General features: G+C 45.0%; 1 protein-coding gene across 2 annotated transcripts in view; it reads left to right on the forward strand.

The window, feature by feature from the left end:
- The first annotated feature begins 6,012 nt into the window (after window positions 1–6,012).
- The window catches only part of LOC137639853 (BCAS3 microtubule associated cell migration factor-like), a 251,753-nt gene continuing 235,265 nt past the window's right edge, over window positions 6,013–22,500 (forward strand). For both annotated transcript variants that reach the window (XM_068372110.1, XM_068372111.1), the window contains exon 1: window positions 6,013–6,171. The gene's annotated coding sequence lies outside the window, so the exon portion shown is untranslated. The remainder of the gene's footprint in view (window positions 6,172–22,500) is intronic.

Consider the following 22,500-nt stretch of genomic DNA (forward strand, 5'->3'; position numbering starts at 1 on the left):
TTATGCAACACTTCATTCACATTGATCGGACTTGCACTACCACAATTCAATGTACGTAACCTGTTTATACGTGGCCACTGTTTATAGCGCATACTCAGTAGCTGTGCTTGAGCGATAATCTCCCCGTCCCAGCACCCCTCTCCTACCAGGTTAGTCTATGATTGCGGAATGCAGCACAAAAACCAAAGGCCGCCACGCATGCTTTTTCACTCATTCCCATTCCGTGGCCTAGAAAGTCTTCTCGACTTTTGATCAACGGCGAAGAAAACTTTATCGATGTCTACAAATTTCTACTTTGGAAGATCACATTAATGTATGAATGAGTCCATCTAGTTATAATGTCTGTGCAACTGTTATTATTGATCCTTCTGTAAACCAGTGAACGTCACATTAAGACCTTTACCAAAGTCAAACGACCTTTGTATTATCTACAAGAATTGCTAGTAGTCATGGCATATTCGGTACTTTTCCAGTCAAAATAAAACAGAACTAAAGCGAGGCACCGATCTTTCCGGAAGTAGCTTGGTTATCAATATGACCTGAACACCAAAAATGTTAGTTGATAGTGTTCACTTAAATAATGGAAGTTGGTGATAGGTCCAGTAAACGTTAGTAGACTTCCATCATTACATGATAATATTAATTGTATTGATTTTATTTACTGAAGTCCCTCTACTTTTCCACTGCCTCGGGTTATTGTAACAAACTAAAGAACTCGGTTTATTGTTTATTACAGAAAACTCTTTCATATTATCAAAAATTAAATTTGTAAAAAAATTCGTGGTTTATAAATAACTTGCATATAACTATTTTTTGTATTAAGTAAAATGTCAAAACCTCTGGTGTCACGTGATGAATGACGTAGCTGAACGGAAAAAGTTCACGACGTCTATGATTTTAGAGCTTGCGTTATTTTGAAGGCTGTACAGTCTCATTTTTCTTGACGTCAAGTTGATCAATTTTTTTTTTATCACAGTAAATAGAGCCTTATCAGATTTCCATGAGATTTTTATGAGTGAAAAGCGTGATTTTATTGTCAACTCTTTGGTTTGTTGAGCCCACTTCTTGCAGGATGATGAAACAATTTATTCCGATTCAAGGAGTGCATTGAAGTCCTGAAAAAAAATTACACGCATAAAAACCAACTGGTATTACAAATTAGAGTGCTCCTTGATAAATTCTATATTGATGTATATCGGAATTTTGTTCATGTTGGGGTTGTTGACAATGAAAAGCCGGATGTTGCTGCTAAATCAGCAATAGATTTACCACAAAAGGACTTTGAACTACCCGTTATAGATTATATAACCACCATGAAGCATTTCATAGTAGCAAAATCGCAAACGAACTTCGATACTGAATCTTACAATGGTAAACTAAAACAAAATAAAGGTAATTGTTTCTACATTGGAATCGTTAAAAGGAATAGATAAAGACGTAATTTTCAGCAAGGTTGCGTATTAGTCATACGAAACTGACTCGTGTATTTTTATTGTGCACACCTCATGAAGCAGTTCTCAGGTGCAGTGAGTGTGATAATATTTTGACTATACAACACTATTTTGCGGCTGTAAAGTTTTTGAAAGAGAAATATATTTGTTTTGTCCCGATTTTTATCGGGACATATTAAACGATTCTGAGTTTCTCTGTTTTTACGAAGCATAGGTTTTATATATAAGGATTTAAATGCTGTTTATCACAGATTTTTATCTCATGATTTATTTTTTACCGCTTATATTGATTATATTTCTTTTTTATTTTCATTTCATATTCCTTATGTATCTTTTTATTTCTGTCTCATGTTTATTATTTTTCTTTTTTATTATTTAGACCATATAAATCATATTTTTTCCTCCTATATTTAGTTAGGCCAGCTCTGTAAGAGTCAGGCTTAACTCGTTTAGTTGGTAAATTTCCTCTTTTTAATAATAAAATTGGAGGAGGGTAATTCAAAATAGCCACGACGACGCCAACCGAAATTGAAGAGGACATTTCAGCATAAACTTTATTAGAGTATTATAGCAAGACAGCTGTGCACGACTGAAACATAATCATCAACTCCAATGAATAATGAAATTCAATACTAAATTAATTCCCCATATTACGGATCGTGTGTGGCAGATTGTCTTTAGCAGCCCCTAGAAATAGATTTGCATGAGTTAACACACGATACTGGGACGGACAATGACCTTGGATCGGCCGCAAGCTTGATTGTTAAATAATGAAGAAGTGCTTGAATGGCTCAATTACAAGAAAAACTACGATTTAATTGTGCTTCAGTTTTGCTTGACTTTTTCATAACAGGCTTTGACCATGATGAGAGATTTACTTGTTCTAACAAAGTATAAAACATTATATATGTGCGCGCGCACACATACACACACACACACGTATATATATATATATATATATATATATATATATATATATATATATATATATATATATATATATATATATACAAGGTCTATTTATACATATATATATATATATATATATATATATATATATATTATATATATATATATATATATATATATATATATATATATATATATATATATATATAAAGCAGCGACATATTCAATCTTGTTTAGGTATGTTCCTTTTACAACGGTATTAAGTCCCGCGAGATGAGTGCGATAAAGGAGATTAGGGTGTTTCCGTTCAGTTAGCCAGGCCCCAGGGCCCGGGGTAATACTGTACAGTACTTAGATCTTGGCCTGAACGTTATAGGCAGAGTTGGACTTACCATGACAATGAGTCATTCCCAATCAACCTTTGTCCTCGACTTTATAGCAAATATATATATATTTTTTTATTAAAGTTTCTCAACTCAATCTGAATATATTTTTATTTCTTGGCTGTTTATGTAGGAATTGATTTTTTTCTTCACCCAAAGTCTATGCCATTTTTTACTTGTAAAAAAAATGTAATAGGGCATCACTGTCCATTGGGAATGTAGCCTATATTTTTTTAATTTGCAACCAGACACACAAATCTCTCAAAGGACCTTAGGGCATGTGACGGTCACTGCACGTCCTTTACAGTTTAATTAAACACAGTAGTTAAACATAGATGCTCAGAAATTGTCAGTTTGTAGTGCTATACACATTATACTTAGCATCAGAGATCAGTAAGATGGCCTACAAGCTTAATTTTAGGGCAATAGAAAATAAGACACGATAGCCTACAAGCTTGTTTTTGGGGCAATAGAAAATAAGACACGATAGCCTACAAGCTTATTTTTAGGGCAATAGAAAATAACACACGATAGCCTACAAGCTTATTTTTTGGGCAATAGAATAGCCTACAAGCTTAAATAAGACACGCCAATAGAATAGCCTACAAGCTTAAATAAGACACGCACGGCACTTAGATTTAGACTGGGTAAAACCGTAGCCACCGTCTATTCTCGGTGACCAGGATCAACCGTGGGTAAAACAATGGCGAAGTTTGAATTTGAAATGTTTGCTGCTGGTGGGATTGGGACTGGACTGGGAAGTGGGAAGCTCATCTTATTGGTCGTATCTCACAGTTACAATAGCTGTTTACTTTTTTTTTTTTTTTATCTAGTTCCGTAATACACTCCGCATAAATACATAATTGTAATTTACGTTCACCGAGTCAAAATATGTAATAATTTTGATGTGTTAAAATTAGCGACGAGAATGCAGTTTTTAATTGGAATTCTGTGTAACCTCAAGTCAACTTGTAATTAATTCCTGCACCATAGTCATAATTAATAATAATTATATAGACTACATATTTGTTAACTATTATTCACAATTTTTTATATTGGACTTTTTTGACAAATGTTTAGTTTATTTATTAATTTTAAGCACGAAATTAAAGATGGCAAAATATTCTGACTATTTTCTTGCTATTACTATTGCTCAATACTACACAGTACTCTAGGAGTTTTATTCCAGCTGTGACCAAGTTGTAAAATGATCTCCCTAATCGGGTAGTTGAATCGATAGAACTTCACAAGTTCAAACTTGCAGCAAATGTTTTTATGTTGAACAGGCTGACATAAGTTTGTTTATAGTTTGTATATGATATATCTGTTTTAACGTTGTTAATGTTTTTAAAATATTTTATTTTAATTTTTCATTACTTCTTATATCGTTTATTTATTTCCTTTCCTAATTGGGCTATTTTTTTCTTGTTGGACCCCTTGGGCTTATAGCATCTTGCTTTTCCAACTAGAGCTGTAGCTTAGCTAATAATAATAATAATAATAATAATAATAATAATAATAATAATAATAATAATAATAATACAGAAGCAGAAAAGCTACGTACTTACAAACTCAACCTGTAGGCCTTAGTCCAAAAGCAAATAGACGAAAAATCTATTGTGGTTTAAAAAATTCCCTGTTGTACTTTATAGCTTGCTATGATGCCATAGCTCTTAGTTGTTGACGTTATACAGTGATATAAAAGTCTATAGATTAAATATGTAGTCATTGAGTGTTATGGTAGTAATTCGGTCATTAAATGTTTTTTACCATTATTAAATTACTTTAATAAGGAAACACGAAAATATAGATGCAATGATCTCGTTTCTTTGCTCGGCTATCAATAAGGTATAAAACTAATTCATAATATCTCAAAAATACTGATAGCTTTTCGAAACAATAATTGGATATTTCCTAAAATATTAGCTGGTATTCATAAATAAATTTGCTTTAGACTGCGTGTAAAATCCAGGCTTGATAAATATTTCCTACATTTAGGCTACCCTATAATCCCATGATCCCCCTGACCTTGTCCCTGGATGGCAGATAGGCCTACAGGCCGAGACTACTCAATCCAAAGCAGTTTGTTAGTAGATCCTAACCGTGTCAGTCAGACTCAGTCGCTGTGAAGACAAAGGCCTACCATCCTGGCTACCAATTCACATCCATCATCGTATTCGTTCGTCTAGTTCATTATTTTGAGCTAATGGTAGTAAATTATCGACAATTGTTAAAAATAGTTCATCGTCATGTTGAGGATGGTAGCAGATATCCTTTTTCCAAGGTAACTATGTGATAGTCATTTATAGGGGGTATACTGCATGAAAGGGCAACCCTGCTTTGTTCGAGGAGCGTATGGGACCATAGTGTATGGGACAATAGAACCTGGCCGCTGCCAGAAGCCAGCTGATACGAAATCAGCCGTTTTCCTGTATAAGGCTGATAGTAAATAAAAAAAAATATACTGAAGTAAACTATATTAAGTTAGCATGTGTCAGGATTGGACTTTGAGTTAATATTGATAAATTGTATAAGACTGGTTCTGAACCGCGTGGCCACCAAGTCTGGAGAATGCTTAGGTCAGCGTATGCTAAAGTTCAAGTTGTTCACGCATTGGGCCAGTTTTCATAAGTCATGAATATTTTATATAATAAAGTGATTGCTACTTTACAATATATTCTTTGATCGGAAAGTTATTTGTATTTTTTGTTCATGTAGGCTATTTTATTTTGTTTGAAGAGTATATAAATATATTTGAGAAATTAAAAAAAGACGCAGAGCATAATAGCAAAATCTATTCTCAGCGAGAAAGTATTTAATTAGGTTCCTCGATGAACGGATGCCAAGACAACGTACCCAACCCGTAACGTATTACGTAATACAGTATACATTTTGCTTTTGTTTCTAAACATTGAAGAGCTGCATTCCGTAATAAATTAACAATTGTTTTCTCTCAAACGCTGACTTGAAGTGGATATGATAGCTTATCACTATACACATTCACTTAGCGATTTTAATGGGTGAGAATGGGGTTTATTTATAAATACCGATTGTTCTTGGTAGCGATCAGCTGGTTAACTACAATTTCTCATATTTTGACTGAAATTTTGTGAGGAAAAGGCACATATGATATTTAATAACTACGATTAATTTTGTGGATTATAGAATTTAATTGCAACTGCTAGGGAGTTTACTGCATTTAAAATTTAAAGGAAACTAGGTATTCAAGCTAAAGTCAAAGCCAGCGTTAAATGGAACGTAGGCCCTCTGGCGTCTATACTGAGAACTTTAGTAACAAACAAAACAAAGATCAGCTGACGGTAGTGCGACGCAGTTCACGAAAATTGAAGATTTTTTCCATAATTTCCGTATATCCGTAGGTCAACTGCGACAGAAGTGAAGAAAAAACATTATGTAGTTGTTTGAAGGTAATACGGAGTCATTTGTATTCTTCGTTTCTAGAATTTTTTAAAAAGAAAATACGAAGAATGATGGTTGATGATGATTGTCAGTGAGATCCTTTGTTTTGTTTTGTAGATGACGCAAGGTACCGTCACCAGGTATCATTTTTATTATTATTATTAGTACTAGCCAAGCTACAACCCTAGTTGGAAAAGCAAGATGCTAGTGCATCCTGTGCTGTAGGCTAATAGTAAAGTAATTTTACAATTTGATATTTGCACTTTATTTTTGTCCTTGCGTATATTTGTCCAATGAATATAACCTGCTGCAACGTTATATTATGTTACCTTGGGGGTAGGGTAGTCACCCTGGTTTATTTGATAGCTATGATGAATTAATTTCTGCATAAACATGAGTCCTGCATTATATTGAAAGGTTCCTTGTGTTTTGTCCGTTGATTACTGTTGCTAATTTATTCTTTAAATAATAACATTGGAGTTCTTAAAAAAAAAAAAACCTGTGTTTAGGGTGAGAGGAAGTAGATAAGTGAATTAAACAAGCTTGGCAAATTACATTTGGTTTATTATACTAATGTACAATATTTACTGGGACATTGAAATTGACTTGATTAATTAGATCTTTTCAAACCCACTTTTAAATTCCATAACCTATGTGTTTGTTTAAAAATCTCATTTATTTGGTATTATTTTACTGTATTACAGGGCAATGTAACCTAGGAAAAAACTACACTCGTTCCCGTTGCAAATGAATAGTTTCAGAAATATTTATATATCTATATCCTACGATAATGGGGGACCCACAGTGGGAGCTCGGTGTTTTGGGTGGGGAAAACATACTGGGGAAACAATATATAAACGTAAAACAAGCCTTTTCTTCTCTTTACATTACCTTCTTGGATATATAATAAATGGAGGAAAAGACAAAACTTTATAACTGGATAAACTTTGGAGGTGCCGTCATTCTACTTGCCGGTTGTAGTCGCTCCTGTTCGTTCGTTTGTACATAACAGGTTTCGACCTTCTGCGCAAAAACCCTGCCTCCCTGCGCAGAGACTGTTCCTCCACCAATAGGATTTCTTCTTCTATATTCGTGAAATGTAACTATTCGTCTTCTCCACCAGCTCTGTTCAAGTCTATTACTTGATCAGTTATGTAATACCCAAGTATACATATTACGTTTGACCCCAGTATTACTCGTTTTATTATCCGATACCTTATAAAATCTCCTCATTTTATATATCCATTAAATATTATTTAACATATACTCCATTTTATCTTTCTATTTTACTTTTATACATTTTGTTATTACCTAGTCACTCCCAGATTTCACACAAGTACTTGCTCTTGACAAGTTTCCCATACTCTAGACTTCGTTGCTTTTCCGTTAACCAATCACGAACCCATACATATGTAAAGTTTGCACAGGGGGGTTAATATTTCCCTACTCCCACCTTCCAACATAAACTTTGCCCAAGTCAGATCTTTGTTAGTTCAAGTGACGTCTTTTTGCGTATTTTACGATCGAAGTTTTAGGAAATTGTAACGAACTCAGTAATCTATACTTGAAAGTATTTTGGTGAATTCCAATGTTGATAATTTTCTTAAATCTCGTAATGTAATACACCAGCTTTTACAGTGTTCCAAGTGCAGTACTAAACTAAGGCAAATCAGTTAAGATGTCTCAGACAGTCACAACACCCCCGTGACCCACAAGTTACGTCGTCACGGTCATAAAAGTAAGTCATTAATTTCTTTAACTTCAATGTGTTAGTTTTACTATATTTTATTAGAGTGCGAAGCTCAACATAACCGCTTGCCAGTGCATATGAGGTTGATGTTTTATTTTCCTGTGATCGTAAGGGAGGACCAAGAACCATTATATTTAACGTTGCTAATGTTAGCGTAACATTACTAATGTTAGGGTGCGCAGCTCAACATTACCTCTTGCCAGTACATACGAGCTAGATGTTTTATCTTCATGCGAGCGAAGCGAGCTAATGGCGGAACAAGAACCATTATATATACAGTAATGTTATTGTAATGTGAGTGAAGTGACACGGATTAACATGATATATATAACAAAGGCCATTATATTGGGTTTGTGACCTGGGAACTTCCAGGTTAGGTTAGGTGGGTTTGTTAGGTTCTGTACCCTTTTTGTACTTTTTTATATATTGTGTAAAGGTTATATGGAAAAATTCTTTAAAATACACATGATAATATTACCGTAGCATTGCTAACGTTAGCAATGCCACCATAACGTTGGTAACGCTGTGTATCATTGGTAACGTTGAAAATGTTATTGTTCGCAGTACATACGTGAGTGAAGTGACACGGTATTTGAACAAGTCATTATATTTAAACATTTTAACAAAATATATATAATAAGACATTATATTTAAAAATTTTAACAGAAAATATATGTTTTCCTGTAGAAAATAACGTGATTTAACCGGTTTTCACCTTCATTTCATCCGTAATAACAGCAACCAGTTCGGCTACTTAAAGTTAGTTGAATTGGTTGTTCTGTTGGTTTGTGGTTGAAATGAAGGTCAAATTCGGTCAAATCATGTTATTTACTACAGGAAAACATATATTTTCTGTTCGAAATCAGAATCTGTAATACAGTAAAACTTTACCATTTGTTCTTATCATTTTGTATTTGTCTTTTGTTCCGTAACTGAAATACAAACCACGCTATTTACATTGGGTTTACCTTTTAGCACAGCTGAAATGACGAGCGAATAGTTTTAACGAGGGTTAATTATCCCCGCGCTAGTTTGCGGGGGGTAGGGGAAGGGTAGCTTGCTACCCCTCCCCCCCCACACACCGGTGACTTGCTTCACTTCACTTTTGGCTCGGCGATGAACAGACGTGTCTGTCCATCGTCCTCGTTGACAGCCTTTTATCTTTTTCCTGCTTTTTCTTTAATACAGCTTGTGTGTGTGTTTGAAGTTGATTACCTATTATATTATCTTTGCTATGCGTACGTGCCCTGGTGTTGCCGGCCGCCCTTGTGGGACCTTTATGTCGGCCTTGGATACGGATCCTCACACCCTTTGCCCTCAGTGTCGGGGCCGACGGTGTGACCAGGAAAACATGTCGTGAGTGTAGGGAGTGGTCTGCCTCCCAGTGGGAGAGGTTTGGCCGCCGGCGTAAGAAGTCCAAGAGAGACTGTTCTCCTTCGGGGGTTGCCTTAAAGGAGGAAGGTTCTCGGGACTCTTCTTTCGCCACCCAAACCTCGTCCGGCTCCTAAGGAGAGTCGGCCGAGTGGTAGCGCAGGCCCTAGTTCTGTTTCCCGGCCTTGGGTGGGGGAAGAGGGCGTCGCCTCCCATAGCGGGGCGGTTCCCCCTCCTCCTCCGGGGGAGGTAATTGATAATTCTTTATCTAATGATGATCTTTTACAGATTTGGGCTTCCCTGGGGCTTAAGGGATTGCCCTCCAGGGTCGCCTTGATTGACCTTGTCTCGTTGGGGGCCGCCGTTATGCAGTCGCCGGCGGTAGTAGAGGTAGACCCTCTGTCTATCGTCGACGTCGTGGTGGCAGAGGCCTCCGACGGGGCGGGGCAATCCTCTGCAGGTGCAGTTGAGGATGATGGTGCTGACGGCTCTCCTCCCCCTTCCGTACATCCTTCGAAGGGGGAAGTGAGTCCTACGGGCTCTTCTGCTGTTCAGCTTCCCTCTAAGGGAAGTGCCTTGACTGAGGCTCCCCTTCGGAGGACTGATGGTCCTAATGATCTTCCCCGTGGCCGCCTTCGCCGTAAGGCTCACCGTCCGCTGCGTCTCAAGGCGCCTTTTTGGATCTTCTTCCTCCGATGGGAACTCTCCTCGTGGTACTCAGCCTACAGCTCCTGCTCCTTTGGACCTCTCTGCAGACCGTTCTCCTACTTCTGCTAGAACTTCACCTTCTGGGGAACTCGTCACCCGACGGGCAACGGTTCCTTCGGGGCAAAGGGATTCTTCCCTTTCACGTGCAGTGTTAGCGCACAGGCGCTCTCCTGCTCGTCAGCGCTCACCTGTTCGCCGGCGCTCTCCTGATGTTCGCCCCCCTCGTCAGCGCTCTCCTGAGGACATCCTACATCCTGTGGTTCCTGAAGAGCGCTTGGCGCGCCAGCATTCTCCTGCTCGCCCTTCTGCAGTGTTAGCGCACATGCGCTCTCCTGCTCGTGAGCGCTCTTCTGAGCGTCAGCGCTCTCCCGTTCGTCAGGGCTCTTTTGAGGATCATCGCCCTCTTGCTCGCCAGCGCTCCCCTGTGGTCTCTGATCATCCTGCAGTCCCTGATGGACACCCTGCGCGCCATCAGTCTCCTGAGCTCTCTCGCGATCCTGATCTTGTGTCTACGCAACATCGTCCGCGTTCTCCAGCGCGTGTTTCAAAAGCACATGTTCGCCCACGCGCCTACGCTCTTCCTGTTCGTGAACGCGCCGCGCCACCCGCGCCACCTGTTCCTTCACAGGATCTCACGCGTCGCCCCCTTGCTCGCCAGCGTTCACAGATGATCCTAGTATCACCTGTTCGTCAGCGTTCTCCTACGCGTCAACGATCACCTGTTTATCGGCAATCTCCGGACCGCCCGCGTGATTTACAGCCTGCGCGCACACGTTCTCCAACGCGTCTTCAACCAGAGGTTCTGGAAGAACATGGTTCGCCATCTGCTAGCTCGCCATCGCGCGATCATTCACCTGCGCGCTATCGCTCGCCAACGCGTCACCATGCGACAACGCGCCATCGCTCACCTGCGCGTCAGCGTTCGCCAGCTCACCACCGATTGCCTGCTGATCAACGTCGCCAGCGACCTTCCTCGCCCACGCGGCAACGCGTTCCCTCGCCATCGAGCCAACGCATTCGTTCGCCGACTCAGCCACGCGCTCGTTCACCTGTACACCCTCGCGACCGCTCGCCCGCGCGATCGCGCGACCGTCGTTCGCGGCGAATTTCGCAGCCAGTGGTAGCAGCAGGAACGCGTGTTCCTAGACAGCGCTTGGGATCGCCTCCATCCAAACGCAGGACTGTAGTGCAGGACAGGGAAGACACTGCGGAGAGGTTAGTGCATCATTCTTCCCCCCCTTCTTTTCAGGCAGGTACTGTGGTGTCCACTCCAAAGGATCGCCCGATCCCTTTCCCTCCAGCGAGGATTTCGGACTCTGTGTCCGTGGAGCAACATACTTGGTTTGGTCCTCTGATGCGGGCGTTAGTGAGGGTAATGAAACCAGCACTCGCCGATCAGGGCAACAAACCAACGGCTGGCTCTCCTACGCTGAAGAGAAAAAGAGGAGTGGACTTCGTGGTGACTTCCCCCAGGGCGAAGTTGGTTTCCAAGAAGTCTGTCGCGAAGCCCCCTTCTCCTGCTCGAGCGTTTTCTCTTTCTCCTGTGGACAAAGCTTTTCCGTCCTCGGGTGAGTCCACGCTTCACCCCAGGAAGAGATTCCGGGGACAGGAGACTTAGCTGCCAGCCCACAAGGAGGAGATCAGCAGGAATCCGAACATGCCTTCTGGCAGGTCCTGAGCCTGATAAGGCAACTTAACGGGCTTATGGACCCCGTGAAGGCAAGGACACTATCTTGGACGAAGTGTTTGACGTTCGGAAGGCCCCTAAGTCCAGTGCGGCTCTGCCCTGGTCTCGGGGTCTGAAGAGTGCCAGAGCTAGGGCCAACGCTCAGCTCGCGATTCTTGCCTCCTCCAGTCATTCCTCTGCCGGGAACAAGCTCATCCCTCCTCCTCGTCTTCAGCAGAGGAGGTATTTTGAGATCTTGGGCGAGTCCAGCCTCGCTCTTCCTCTCCATCACTCCGTGGAGGAACTGGCGAAAGGAGTTCCCCTTGAGAAGCTCTCTGCCCGGCAGGTGTCGTTCTCGGCGGCAGAGATCCTTAGCCATGAAAAGGTCGCGAAGTGTGCCATGCAGGCCACTTCGTGGCTGGACTTTTGGCTAGGAACTCTGGGCATCCTATTGTGCTCGGAGGGCTTGTCCAAGGAGACCAATAGGAAGGCCCTGGAGACCTTCTTACTCTCGGGCACCCGCTCCATCAAGTTTTTGGCGCACCAGGTTACCACCCTGTGGGCCAACTCGGTGTTGAAGCGGCGCGATGCTGTGACCGAGAGATTCCATCCGAAGGTCCCCGCCGTGGATGTGTGTAGGCTCAGACATGCTTCCCTTCTGGGGGAGGACCTGTTTGAGCCTCAGGACATGGAGCGAACGGCTGAGAGGTGGAGGAAATCCAGCACGGACTCCCTCCTCCATAGGGCCCTTACAGCTTGGCCCTATAAGCCTCCAGCTCCGCCGCAACAGCAGCAGCACCCTCCTAAGGCTCCGAAGCAGGCACCGGCAGTGAAGAAGGTGGTGTCTAAGCCCCAGCCCTTTCCAGCCAAGGTCAAGAGGGGCGGTAAGTCCTCCAGGGGAGGAAGACTCATAGGGGTAGCGGCCGCAAGCCCTAGGGGTGGCAGTCCCCTTGCGTGTCCACCTGTGGGGATGCCTTCAGCGTTGCGTCCGCAGGTGGCAGCAACACGGGGCCGATGCTTGGACGGTCTCAGTGATCGGCCAAGGCTATCGCGTCCCGTTCACAACATCTCAACCTCCCGTGACAGCGAATCCAGTGTCGTTGAGCTCCTATGCCACGGGGTCGGCAAAGGGGCTGGCCCTTCGGGTCGAAGTCAGACCATGCTCGAGAAGGATGCTCTCCAGGAGGTCGTCGACGGCTCCCCAGGCTTCTTCAGTCGACTCTTTCTTGTAAAGAAGGCGTCTGGAGGCTGGAGACCTGTCATCGACCTCTCGGCTCTGAACGGGTTTGTCAAGCAAACTCGGTTCAGCATGGAGACAGAAGACACGGTCAGACTTGCGGTGAGACCACAAGACTTCATGTGCACACTGGATCTCAAGGACGCGTACTTCCAGATCTCAATCCATCCATCTTCCAGGAAGTACCCGAGATTCTGCCTAGACGACAAGATCTACCAGTTCAAGGTGCTGTGTTTCGGTCTCCCCACAGCTCCTCAGGTGTTCGTCAGTGTTCACCCTGATTTCGTCTTGGGCGCACAGGAACAGCATTCATCTCCTTCGTTATCTGGATGATTGGCTGATCCTAGCAGACTCGGATTCGACCCTTCTTCGGCACCGAGACAGGCTTCTGGATCTTTGCCAGGATCTTGGGATCGTGGTAAACCTCGAAGTCCTCTCTGCAGCCGTCCCAACGACTGGTTTATCTAGGCATGCTAATAGACACCAATCTCCACAAAGCCTTTCCATCAGACGACCGGATAGCAAGGCTGAGGAGGGTGGCGGAACCCTTCCTCAGGCGAGAAGAGCTCCCCGCCCAGTCGTGGTTGCGTCTCTTAGGTCACCTATCCTCCCTGGCTCGTCTGGTTCCAAACAGCCGCCTCAGGATGAGATCCCTACAGTGGCGGCTCAAGTCCCGGTGGAATCAAGGATCCGATTCTCCGGACTTTCTGATCCCGATGGGGTCTTTGGAACAGACTGACTTGCGGTGGTGGCTGGTCGACGAGAACCTGCGGAAGGGAGTGAGTCTTCTCGTCCTCCCCCGGAATTGACTCTGTTTTCGGACGCGTCAAAAGAAGGGTAGGGGGCGCACGTTCTGACCCAGAGGGCCTCAGGCCTTTGGTCAGAATCAGAAAAGTGCCTACACATCAACCTGCTAGAATTGAAGGCCATCTTTCTGGCTCTTCAGCAGTTCCAACGGTCCCTGGCGGGTCACTCCGTGGTGGTGATGAGCGACAACACCACGGTAGTGGCTTATATCAACAAGCAGGGAGGCACTTTTCGCAGCAGCTATCCCATCTTGCAGTAGAGATTTTGAGGTGGACCGAAATCCACTTGATAACACTATCAGCTTGCTTCATCCCTGGCAAGAGGAATGTGCTCGCCGACAGTCTGAGCAGGGCATCGCAGATAGTGGGTACCGAGTGGTCTTTGGATCCTCAGATAGCCAACAAAGTCCTTACTTTGTGGGGTTCCCTGACTGTGGACTTGTTCGCGACAGCGTTGAACTTCAAGCTGCCCCTGTACTGCTCCCCAGTCCCGGACCCCAAGGCACTCTGGCAAGATGCTTTCCAGCAATGGTGGGACAGCATTGACTTGTACACCTTCCCACCATTCTTTCTGATGAGAAGGGTGCTCAACAGGACCAGACTGTCGGTCAACTGTTCGATGACTCTGGTAGCTCCGCTATGGCATCACGCGGAATGGTTCCCGGACCTTCTGCATCTCCTGACGGAGCTCCCGAGGAAACTTCCTCCACGACACGAGCTTCTCAGACAACCCCACTCCGGCGTCCCTCACAAGGTCGTGGCCTCGCTTCGGCTTCACCCCTGGAGACTATCCAGCGTCTACTCGCGGAGAGAGGCTTTTCGCAACAGGTTGCGGAGAGAATGTCTACCAAGCAAAGTGGAGAGTCTTTTGTGGTTGGTGTCGTGGGAGGGGTATCTCTCCACTCGATGCCATTATTCCAGCAATAGCGGACTTCCTCGTTTATCTGCGGGAAGAAATGCGCCTTTCTGTCTCAGCAGTGAAAGGCTATCGCTCAGCCTTAAGCTTGGCCTTCAGGCCCAAGCTTAAGGCTGAAGGGCGTGGATATTTCTTAATCGCTAGAACACTCTTTACTCATTCGTAGCTATGAGCTTACCTGCCCCCAGTTGGAAGTGAAACCTCCTCCTTGGAACGTGGTTAGAGTCCTCAGGTCTCTTAAGAGACCTCCCTTCGAACCATTACGCCAGGCCTCCGATCGCCACCTGTCTTGGAAGACGGCTTTCCTACTCGCTTTGGCTTCGGCCAAGCGGGTTAGTGAACTTCATGGTCTCTCGTACGACATCGCCCATTCAAGGGGATGGGGAGAGGTAACGTTCAGGTTTGTCCCTGAGTTTGTTGCCAAGACTCAGAATCCTGGAGTGTTGGATCCTCGCTTCGACTTTTTCAGGATTGCGAGTGTCCGTTCTGTAACAAGCGACCCAGATCAGCTGCTACTATGTCCAGTGAGGTGTCTGAGGCACTACTTGAAGAGAACGGCTGCAGTCCGTCCTCAAGTGCGAGCTTTGTTTGTGAGCACAGGCAGGACTAAGAGGAAGGTCACCAGGAACACCATCTCAGCTTGGATTCGAAGGGCTATCCACCATGCCTTGAATCCAGATCCTCCTCCGTCACGTTGCCCTCGGGCACACGATGTCAGGGGTGTTGCTACATCCCTGGCCTTCAAGAGAAACTTCTCTGTGACGCTGGTACTTCAAGCTGGGGTCTGGAAGCATCGGACGACCTTCACAGCCCACTACCTGCAAGACGTGACCCACAGGAGCCTCGATACGTTTTCTATCGGCCCTGTGGTGGCTGCACAACAGCTGGTCTAACCTCAGGCTCCTTTTTGGACAAGTAGCAGTAGGTTGAGGGCGTTGTTACCCGGTCTTAGTCTGTATGAATGAAAGAGTATGTCTGACCCTTACTTCTTTCTTCATTCTCCCCTCTCTTGGGGAAGCAGCATCCTGGTCCTCGCATAGCTGACCTCGACCTCTGCAGGTAACCCATGCTTCTTTGTGTTCCTAGTATTAGGCTTAATACTGTTGCGTCCCCCATACCCTGACGAGGTGGTATTGGGAACGTCCTATCCTAGATTCCTATCTAAAGGTCTCAAGGTCAACTTCATAGGACGAGTCACACTCTCCTCCACACACTGCTTATGTAGGCCACTTGTTCCGAGTGATGCTAGGAACTTGTGAGGTACAGGGGCTCCTTTTCTCTAGTGCTGCTCACTGAGGGATTGAGCCCCCGGGCAAGCCGAAGTCAGTAAGGCTGGGGACTTTCAACCCCTCCTAAGGGGTAAGTCACCCAATGTAAATAGCGTGGTTTGTATTTCGGTTACGGAACAAATGACAAATTCGAAGATAATTTGTATTTTTCCTAACCATACAAACCTTAGCTATTTATACATATGTGCCTGCCATCCCTGACCCCCAAGTCAAGTCCTACCTCTAAGTGAAGTGAAGCAAGTCACCGGTGTGTGGGGTGGGGAGGGGTAGCAAGCTTTAGTCCCTGATGTCCGGCAGAAATTCAAAAACTCGCGGCAATCGCAGATAAAGTTGCCAGGTGTACACTAGCACCCTTACGGGAGATAAGCCGAACTATTTCATCCATCACCAGATCTTCCCTGCCGCCATTACTGGCAACGTTTGGAATTCACTCGCTATCTACCTTGAATTTTGGACAGTTAAGTGGTGATGTACACTGTTTTTGCATTATTGGTTTTCGCTTTGGGATTCTCTTGAATACGTTTTTGATTTGGATTACTTGGACCATTTTGAACCTTGCTTGTTTTTTATCTCTGTGCAACTTTTCTATATGGCCGACCCTTTTCCTTCATATAGGAAGTGTGTGAACGGGTGTAAGACTCGGCTTCCAAAAGCCTCTGTGGATCCCCATTCAATTTGTTCTAAATGTAGAGGTAGAATTTGTGAATATGGGGATCGGTGTGAAGAATGTATTTCATTGTCTGAGAGTGAGTGGTAGGCTATTGAACGCTACTCTTGCAAATTAGAAAGAGACAGTTTGGCGTAGTTCTTCTCGATCTAGAGATTTATCTACTTTTAATATCATTGAACCTAATCATTCCCCTGTAGTGGTAGATCCAGTACCTAATATTGTTTCATCTGAACCTACAATGAAAGATATGATGACCGCGATTCAAGCTCTTGGCATAAGGGTAGAATCGCTAGCGGCGTACAGAAACAAAACTCATGTCCAACGTTAACCAATTTAAAAGTGTTAGTGTTAAAAGTGCAATTAATGTGTTCAGTGATGTGGAGGGTGCGTCTACACGAACCTGTCGTTCACCTAGCCTTAGACCTCTTTCAACCTCCCGAACCCATGGGAGAAGTAATGTCGATCGGCGAAAGGGAACGAGAGGCATCATCGCTCGCGCAGACGTCCCCTCGAGCGTACCTGTTGTCGCATCGCAGGTCGCTCAGCCTCACCATGGGAAAGGCGAGGTTAGTTTATTGTCGTCATCTTTGGATGAGGCTGCGCACGGCAAGGTCTGGCGTCATGCTTCCAGACCTCATAAGAGAAGAGCGGAGGTAGTGGCTCAACGGCGCGATTCGTCACCGCAAGTGCCTGGCTGTAGCCATTGGGACACTCCAGAACGTTTTCAGTCGTCTGTCGAAGGTTCTCCTGCGAAACTTCCTGACAGGATGTCAGAGGTTGACGAAGGTTTAGTTCAGACTGATACGGATCTTGTTCCTGAGTCTGGTGTTACGGTACATGCACCGCCGCTTCCGCCAGACTGGTTTCCTTCTCCTGAAAATGCGGAGCGTTATGTAAGCGATGAAGAAGGCGAGTTCGCAATCGAAGTTTCTTCGCCTGTGTCACCTAATATTGATCCTAATTGGTCTATGCTGCTAGACAAGAAGCAACAGCTCTCATCTTTTATGCAGTCTTATCATCCTGCTGTTGACAAAGTGGTGGTTCATCATGATTCCGATCATGACGCGTTGTCGCACAGGCGGCCTACCAGCAACCGCAATGTTCAACAGCGTGATAAGGCTGCTATATCTCATCGAGCTCCTGCTTCTGTTGTTACTAAACGTCAGCCTTCTAAGCGCGGCGACGATCGCCAGGCAGCTGAACGTGACGCTGGGCGTCAAGCCAGACGTGACGTCGAACGTCAGTCAACCCTTGACGTCCAACGTCAGTCAGATACTGTTCGACATGCAGTCAGACGTGACGTCGAACGCAAGGTTAGCGAACGTCATGGGGACACCCATACCAAGCGATTTAAGCGCGCGCATCGCAGCGCTAACGCTGATGATTGGGAGCGGCGCCTTTCTGAACAGAACGCTGCTACGGCTACTGGAATTCTTTCGGAAGAAGAACCAGATGATGATTTCTCTCTGGATGAGCCTTTGGATGCAGTCTCGGAGGAAGAAGAGAATAAGACACCTCAACTCTGTCTACCTCAAAAAGATTATGTTGGTCTTTACGGAATTATTTCAGGATCACTTTACTCCCGTAGCACCACGTTCACCTCCTTCGGAGTTTACCTTAGGAAAAGCAGCAAGAGCATCGATTTTTATTAAGATGGTACTCTCTCGTTCCTCATAGAGAGCGTTAAAGTTAATGGGTGTTTGGATGCAATCCTGGACGATCTCAGTGATCAACCAAGAATATCGTGTCCCGTTCATAACATCTCTTCCTCTGCTGACAGCGAATCCAGTGTCGTTGAGCTCTCTTGCCATGGGATCGGCAAGAGGGCAAGCCCTTTGGGCAGAAGTCAAGACCATGTTGAAGAAGGACGCTCTCCAAGAGGTCGTCGACGGGTCCCCAGGCTTCTACAGTTGACTCTTTCTTGTAAAGAAGGCGTCTGGAGGCTGGAGACCAGTCATCGACCTCTCAGCTTTGAACAGGTTTGTCAAGCAGACCCCGTTCAGCATGGAGACTTCAGACACGGTCAGACTCGCAGTGAGACCGCGAGACTTCATGTGCACACTGGATCTGAAGGACGCGTACTTCCAGATCCCAATCCATCCGTCTTCAAGGAAGTACCTAGGATTCAGCCTAGACAACAAGATCTACCAGTTCAAGGTGGTGTGCTTCGGTCTCACCACAGCACCTCAGGTTTTCACCAGAGTGTTCACCCTGATATCTTCGTGGGCACACAAGATCGGCATCCGTCTCCTCTGTTATCTGGACAACTGGCTGATCTTAGCAGACTCTGAGTCAACCCTTCTTCGACACCGAGACTAACTTTTGGGGATTTGCCAAGATCTAGGGATCATGGTAAATCTCGAGAAGTCTTCTCTGCTTCCTTCCCAAAGACTGGTATATCTAGGGATGATATTGGACACAATCTCTACAGAGCCTTCCCATCAGACGACAGGATAGCAAGGCTGAGGAAGGTCGCAAGTCCTTTCCTCAGACGAGACGAACTCCCAGCCCAATCGTGGTTACATCTCCTCGGCCATCTCTCATCCTTGGTCCTTCTAGTTCCCAACGGTCGCCTCAGAATGAGATCCCTGCAATGGCGACTCAAGTCCCGGTGGAGTCAAGGACACGATTCCCCGGACGTCTTGATCCCTATGGGTCTCGCGGAACAGACGGACCTTCAGTGGTGTGTGGCAGACAAGAACCTACGAAAGGGAGTGGATCTTCTCGTCCTCCCCCCGAATTTGATGCTGTTTTCGGACGCCTCAAAGAAAGGGTGGGGGGCCCACGTTCTGAACCACAGGACCTCAGGCCTGTGGTCAGAATCAGAAAAGTGCCTCCATATAAATCTGCTCTAAATGAAGGCTGTTTTTCTGGCCCTTCAACAGTTCCAACAGCACCTGGCGGGTCACTCTGTGGTGGTGATTAGCGACAACACCACAGTAGTGGCTTACATCAACAAGCAGGGAGGTACCTTTTCTGAACAGCTATCCCATCTTGCAGTAGAGATACTGAGATGGACCAAAGTTCACTCGATTCCACTTTTGGCTCGCTTCATTCCGGGCAAAAGGAATGTGCTCGCCGACAGTCTGAGCAGAGCGTCTCAGATAATGATTACCGAGTGGTCTTTGGATCATAAGGTAGCCAACAAAGTCCTGACTTTGTGGGGTTCCCCGATTGTGGATCTGTTCTCGACAGCGTTGAACTTCAAACTGCCGCTGTACTGTTCCCCAATCCTGGACCCAAGACTCTCTGGCAAGATGCTTTCCAACAACGGTGGGACAATATCGGCGTATACGCCTTTCCCCCGTTCTGTCTGATGAGGAGGGTACTCAACAAGACCAGACTATCGGTCAACCTCTCGAGGACTCTCATAGCTCCGCTGTGGCATCGCGCGGAATGGTTCCCAGACCTTCTGCAACTCCTTACGGAGCCTCCGAGAGAACTCCCTCCACGACACGAGCTACTCAAACAACCACACGCCAACATCTTTCACAAAGCCGTAGCTTCGCTTCGGCTTCACGCCTGGAGACTATCCAGCATCTCCTCGCAGAGAGAGGATTTTCGCAACAAGTTGCGGAAAGGATGTCTGGACACCTGCGAAAGTCATCCCCAGGAGTCTACCAGGCGAAGTGGAGAGTTTTCTGTGGTTGGTGTCGTGGAAGGGGTATCTCTCCACTCGATGCCACTATTCCAGCAATAGCGGAGTTCTTAGTGTATTTGCGAGAAGAGAAATGCGCCTTTCAGTCTCGGCAGTGAAAGGCTATCGCTCATCCTTAAGTCTATCCTTCAGGCTCAAACGAGTGGACATTTCTTTTTCGCTAGAACTTTCCCTACTCATACGTAGTTATGAACTTTCCTTCCCCCAGTCGGAAGTGAGACCTCCTCCATGGAATGTGGTTTGAGTCCTCAGGTCTCTTAAGAGACCTCCCTACGAACCATTATGCCAGGCTCCAGATCGCCACCTGACTTGGAAGACGGTGTTCCTACTAGCTTTGGCGTCAGTCAAGCAAGTTAGCGAACTTCATGGTGTCTCATATGACATCGCCCATTCAAGAGGATGGGGGGAGGTAACGTTCAGCTTCATCCCTGAGTTTATTGCCAAGACTCAGAATCCGGGAGTGCCGGACCCTCGGTTCGACTCCTTCCGGATTTTGAGTCTTCGTTCCGTAACAGATGACCCAGACCATCTCTTACTGTGCCCAGTAAGGAGTCTGAGGCTATACCTGAAGAGAACAGCTGCAGTTCGTCCCCAAGTGCGGGCTTTGTTTGTCAGCACTGGGAGATCGAAGAGGAGGGTTACCAAGAACACCATCTCGGCATGGATTCGAAAGGCGATACATCTCTCCCTGAATCCTGACCCTCCTCCGTCGCGTCGTCCTAGAGCTCATGATGTCAGGGGAGTAGCTACCTCCCTTGCCTTCAAGAAAAACTTCTCAGTGACGCAGGTTTTGCAAGCAGGGATGTGGAAGCGTCAAACGACCTTCACAGCCCACTACCTGCAAGACGTGACCCGCAGGAGGCTCGATACATTCTCTATCGGCCCTATGGTGGCTGCACAACAGCTGGTTTAAACCTCAGGCTCCTTAATGGACAAGTAGCAAAGGGTTGAGGGCATTGTTACCCGGTTTTAGTCTGCATGAATGAAAAGGTATGCCTGGCCCTTATTCTTTTCTTCATCCTCCCCTCTCTTGGGGAAAGCAGCATCCGGGGTTCTCTGCACAGCTGACCTCAAACCACTGCAGGTTTAACCATGTTCCCTTGTGTTCCTAGTATTAAGTTAATACTGTCGCGTCCCCATACCCTTACGAGGTGGTATTGGGAGAGTCCTAGCCTTAAGTTTCCATTTAAAGAACTTCAGGTCAACTTCCTAGGACGAGTCACACTTTTTTCCTTCACACACAGCTTACGTAGGCCGCAGCCCTTGCATAGCAAGGTGTGAGCGAGGTGCAGGGACTCTTTATTGTTGAGTGCTGACACACTCAGATAATGAGTCCCCGGGCAAAGCCAAAAGCCAGTATGGCTGGGACTTGTTCCACCCTTCCTAAAGGTTAAGTCACCCACTTTAAATAGCGTGGTTTGTATTCCAGTTACGGAACAAATGACAAATTCGTAGATAATTTATATTTTTCCTAACTATACAAACCTTAGCTATTTAATCAAACTTGCCCGCCAGCAAGCTTGTCCTTTCAGCTACGCCGAAAGTAATTACCCACTTTAAATAACTAAGGTTTGTATAGTTAGGAAAAATACAAATTATCTACGAATTTGTCATTTTATTATGAAAATATCATTTTAATGTCACATGACTTCTTAGATAATTTTGTACCTCCAACCTACTAAGGCTCTAGTCACACATCTGCAACCAAGCTCTGCGACTCGCTGCGATGTTAAGAAATCAAAGAAATGGTGGAAAGTCTAGCGATTGTTCTGCTGTTTCATGTCGGAATGACCTGTCATACGCTTCCTGCTAGATTCCCGCTGTCTTATTCTTGGACCTGGGCGATTGTTGGAGGGCTTGTGTGATACAGTTGAACTTGAGTCGCTGCCTTCTGTGTTAAACATGGTACTAAACCTGCGAATAATTGTGACTAGAGCCGATTCTCATGAGATTTATTGCAAGGGGATTAGAATGCTGCTCAATTTCCACTCTATTTGTAAGTGAGTGGACAACAATTGGTCAAGGAGGTATATGAAGGCTGATATAAATGACCTAGCATCAGGAAGCCACTCTACCAAATCTACAAAGGTGCAACAGGACTATTTGAAGGACTAATGCTACTCATGCCATGGCGGAATGCAATGGTATAGAGAGCGTTGGCGGATATTTTGTAAAGTGCCAAATTGTTTGACTACCGAAAGAAATAAAAAATAGATGTCTAACTTCATAATATTTATTCCTGTTATTCATTCCTACTGAACTTCTA

The sequence above is a fragment of the Palaemon carinicauda genome, chromosome 4 (assembly GCF_036898095.1).
Source record: "Palaemon carinicauda isolate YSFRI2023 chromosome 4, ASM3689809v2, whole genome shotgun sequence".
In the NCBI taxonomy this organism is placed as follows: Eukaryota; Metazoa; Arthropoda; class Malacostraca; order Decapoda; family Palaemonidae; genus Palaemon; species Palaemon carinicauda.